The 5,000-nt window shown below is 53.8% G+C and overlaps 1 protein-coding gene across 1 annotated transcript in view; it reads right to left on the bottom strand.

Moving 5' to 3' along the window:
• Nucleotides 1-5,000, bottom strand: part of LOC115219004 — a 62,633-nt gene that overhangs the window by 22,618 nt on the left and 35,015 nt on the right. The window lies entirely within an intron of this gene.

The following is a 5,000-nucleotide window of genomic DNA, read 5'->3' as shown; positions in this document are numbered from 1 at the left end:
AACTTGTGGGCCTGATGGACAGTGCAACTTGTGGGCCTGATGGACAGTGCAACTTGTGGGCCTGATGGACAGTGTAACTTGTGGGCCTGATGGACAGTGCAACTTGTGGGCCTGATGGACAGTGTAACTTGTGGGCCTGATGGACAGTGCAACTTGTGGGCCTGATGGACAGCACAACTTGTGGGCCTGATGGACAGAGTAACTTGGGGGCCTGATGGACAGCGCAACTTGTGGGCCTGATGGACAGTGCAACTTGTGGGCCTGATGGACAGTGCAACTTGTGGGCCTGATTGACAGTGTAACTTGTGGGCCTGATGGACAGTGCAACTTGTGGGCCTGATGGACAGTGCAACTTGTGGGCCTGATGGACAGTGTAACTTGTGGGCCTGATGGACAGTGCAACTTGTGGGCCTGATGGACAGTGCAACTTGTGGGCCTGATGGACAGTGCAACTTGTGGGCCTGATTGACAGTGTAACTTGTGGGCCTGATGGACAGTGCAACTTGTGGGCCTGATGGACAGTGCAACTTGTGGGCCTGATGGACAGTGTAACTTGTGGGCCTGATGGACAGTGCAACTTGTGGGCCTGATGGACAGTGCAACTTGTGGGCCTGATGGACAGCACAACTTGTGGGCCTGATGGACAGAGTAACTTGGGGGCCTGATGGACAGCACAACTTGTGGGCCTGATGGACAGAGTAACTTGGGGGCCTGATGGACAGTGCAACTTGTGGGCCAGATGGACAGTGCAACTTGTGGGCCTGATGGACAGTGCAACTTGTGGGCCTGATGGACAGTGCAACTTGTGGGCCTGATGGACAGTGCAACTTGTGGGCCTGATGGACAGTGTAACTTGTGGGCCTGATGGACAGTGCAACTTGTGGGCCTGATGGACAGCACAACTTGTGGGCCTGATGGACAGCGCAACTTGTGGGCCTGATGGACAGTGCAACTTGTGGGCCTGATGGACAGAGTAACTTGTGGGCCTGATGGACAGTGCAACTTGTGGGCCTGATGGACAGTGCAACTTGTGGGCCTGATGGACAGTGTAACTTGTGGGCCTGATGGACAGCACAACTTGTGGGCCTGATGGACAGCACAACTTGTGGGCCTGATGGACAGTGTAACTTGTGGGCCTGATGGACAGTGCAACTTGTGGGCCTGATGGACAGTGCAACTTGTGGGCCTGATGGACAGTGTAACTTGTGGGCCTGATGGACAGTGCAACTTGTGGGCCTGATGGACAGTGCAACTTGTGGGCCTGATGGACAGCACAACTTGTGGGCCTGATGGACAGAGTAACTTGTGGGCCTGATGGACAGTGCAACTTGTGGGCCTGATGGACAGTGCAACTTGTGGGCCTGATGGACAGCACAACTTGTGGGCCTGATGGACAGTGTAACTTGTGGGCCTGATGGACAGTGCAACTTGTGGGCCTGATGGACAGTGCAACTTGTGGGCCTGATGGACAGTGTAACTTGTGGGCCTGATGGACAGTGCAACTTGTGGGCCTGATGGACAGTGCAACTTGTGGGCCTGATGGACAGTGCAACTTGTGGGCCTGATGGACAGTGCAACTTGTGGGCCTGATGGACAGTGTAACTTGTGGGCCTGATGGACAGTGCAACTTGTGGGCCTGATGGACAGTGCAACTTGTGGGCCTGATGGACAGCACAACTTGTGGGCCTGATGGACAGAGTAACTTGTGGGCCTGATGGACAGTGCAACTTGTGGGCCTGATGGACAGTGTGCAACTTGTGGGCCTGATGGACAGCACAACTTGTGGGCCTGATGGACAGTGTAACTTGTGGGCCTGATGGACAGTGCAACTTGTGGGCCTGATGGACAGTGCAACTTGTGGGCCTGATGGACAGCACAACTTGTGGGCCTGATGGACAGAGTAACTTGGGGGCCTGATGGACAGTGCAAATTGTGGGCCTGATGGACAGGCAACTTGTGGGCCTGATGGACAGTGCAACTTGTGGGCCTGATGGACAGTGCAACTTGTGGGCCTGATGGACAGTGTAACTTGTGGGCCTGATGGACAGTGCAACTTGTGGGCCTGATGGACAGCACAACTTGTGGGCCTGATGGACAGCGCAACTTGTGGGCCAGATGGACAGTTGCAACTTGGGGGCCTGATGGACAGTGTAACTTGTGGGCCTGATGGACAGTGCAACTTGTGGGCCTGATGGACAGTGTAACTTGTGGGCCTGATGGACAGTGCAACTTGTGGGTCTGATGGACAGTGCAACTTGTGGGCCTGATGGACAGTGTAACTTGTGGGCCTGATGGACAGTGCAACTTGTGGGCCTGATGGACAGTGTAACTTGGGGGCCTGATGGACAGTGCACTTGTGGGCCAGATGGACAGTGCAACTTGTGGGCCTGATGGACAGTGCAACTTGTGGGCCTGATGGACAGTGTAACTTGTGGGCCTGATGGACAGTGCAACTTGTGGGCCTGATGGACAGTGCAACTTGTGGCCTGATGACAGTGTAACTGTGGGCCTGATGGACAGTGCAACTTGTGGGCCTGATGGACAGTGTAACTTGTGGGCCTGATGGACAGTGCAACTTGTGGGCCTGATGGACAGTGTAACTTGTGGCCTGATGGACAGTGCAACTTGTGGGCCTGATGGACAGAGTAACTTGGGGGCCTGATGGACAGCGCAACTTGTGGGCCTGATGGACAGTGCAACTTGTGGGCCTGATGGACAGTGCAACTTGTGGGCCTGATGGACAGTGCAACTTGTGGGCCTGATGGACAGTGCAACTTGGGGGCCTGATGGACAGAGCAACTTGTGGGCCTGATGGACAGCGCAACTTGTGGGCCTGATGGACAGTGCAACTTGTGGGCATGATGGACAGCACAACTTGTGGGCCTGATGGACAGTGCAACTTGTGGGCCTGATGGACAGTGCAACTTGTGGGCCTGATGGACAGTGCAACTTGGGGGCCTGATGGACAGAGCAACTTGTGGGCCTGATGGACAGTGCAACTTGTGGGCCTGATGGACAGCGCAACTTGTGGGCCTGATGGACAGTGCAACTTGTGGGCCTGATGGACAGTGCAACTTGTGGGCCTGATGGACAGTGCAACTTGTGGGCCTGATGGACAGCACAACTTGTGGGCCTGATGGACAGTGCAACTTGTGGGCCTGATGGACAGTGCAACTTGTGGGCCTGATGGACAGTGCAACTTGGGGGCCTGATGGACAGAGCAACTTGTGGGCCTGATGGACAGTGCAACTTGTGGGCCTGATGGACAGCGCAACTTGTGGGCCTGATGGACAGTGCAACTTGTGGGCCTGATGGACAGTGCAACTTGTGGGCCTGATGGACAGTGCAACTTGTGGGCCTGATGGACAGAGTAACTTGGGGGCCTGATGGACAGCGCAACTTGTGGGCCTGATGGACAGTGCAACTTGTGGGCCTGATGGACAGTGCAACTTGTGGGCCTGATGGACAGTGCAACTTGTGGGCCTGATGGACAGTGCAACTTGGGGGCCTGATGGACAGAGCAACTTGTGGGCCTGATGGACAGCACAACTTGTGGGCCTGATGGACAGTGCAACTTGTGGGCCTGATGGACAGCACAACTTGTGGGCCTGATGGACAGTGCAACTTGTGGGCCTGATGGACAGAGCAACTTGTGGGCCTGATGGACAGCGCAACTTGTGGGCCTGATGGACAGTGCAACTTGTGGGCCTGATGGACAGAGCAACTTGTGGGCCTGATGGACAGCGCAACTTGTGGGCCTGATGGACAGTGCAACTTGTGGGCCTGATGGACAGCGCAACTTGTGGGCCTGATGGACAGTGCAACTTGTGGGCCTGATGGACAGCGCAACTTGTGGGCCTGATGGACAGAGTAACTTGTGGGCCTGATGGACAGTGCAACTTGGGGGCCTGATGGACAGTGCAACTTGGGGGCCTGATGGACAGCGCAACTTGTGGGCCTGATGGACAGTGCAACTTGTGGGCCTGATGGACAGTGCAACTTGTGGGCCTGATGGACAGTGCAACTTGGGGGCCTGATGGACAGTGCAACTTGTGGGCCTGATGGACAGTGCAACTTGTGGGCCTGATGGACAGCGCAACTTGTGGGCCTGATGGACAGTGCAACTTGTGGGCCTGATGGACAGTGCAACTTGGGGGCCTGATGGACAGAGCAACTTGTGGGCCTGATGGACAGTGCAACTTGTGGGCCTGATGGACAGCACAACTTGTGGGCCTGATGGACAGCGCAACTTGTGGGCCTGATGGACAGTGCAACTTGTGGGCCTGATGGACAGCACAACTTGTGGGCCTGATGGACAGTGCAACTTGTGGGCCTGATGGACAGTGCAACTTGTGGGCCTGATGGACAGCGCAACTTGTGGGCCTGATGGACAGTGCAACTTGTGGGCCTGGTGGACAGAGCAACTTGTGGGCCTGATTGAGATGCTTTTAGAAGGGTGAATTTTGCTGAAGGAGATTTTACACAAGAATATGATAAAATTGCCATGATGCAATCAATCCCAGTGCATGACTGTCAGTTTATTTTATCAACCCCTGGGGACATGAAAAGTAGAGGGTTTGAATGTTTGAATATCAAAGTAAGAAGACAAAGTTGTATTTTTATGATTTACAAAAAGGTTAAAAGGGAAGGGCAGCCAGTCTACAGTGTCATCAACATTAAATATTTGATCCCAGAGCTTATAACAGTGTGAACTTTAATAAGAGCAACCCAAGGGTCAGTGAGTGTGTTTAACTGGATCATAGATTAAGTATACAACTGGGCAATAAATACAGGCCACCAAACAGGCTTCCATACGGTTTCCATCAACCTATATTTACTTTACAGAACTTAGGTTGATTCATACTATGTAGGTAGAAAATCTAAGGTGCCCCAAGGTGGGATCAAACTTGAAACTATTGATAACGCAGCAAGCTTGCTTATGACACAGATGTGCTTGTACCAAGTTGTGCTGACTGGAAGATAGTTTCTGGTGTTCTACA

Source organism: Octopus sinensis, linkage group LG14 (assembly GCF_006345805.1).
Source record: "Octopus sinensis linkage group LG14, ASM634580v1, whole genome shotgun sequence".
Lineage (NCBI taxonomy): Eukaryota > Metazoa > Mollusca > Cephalopoda > Octopoda > Octopodidae > Octopus > Octopus sinensis.
The sequence above is the reverse complement of the archived record's forward strand: the minus strand, read 5'-3'. Positions and strand labels throughout refer to the sequence as shown.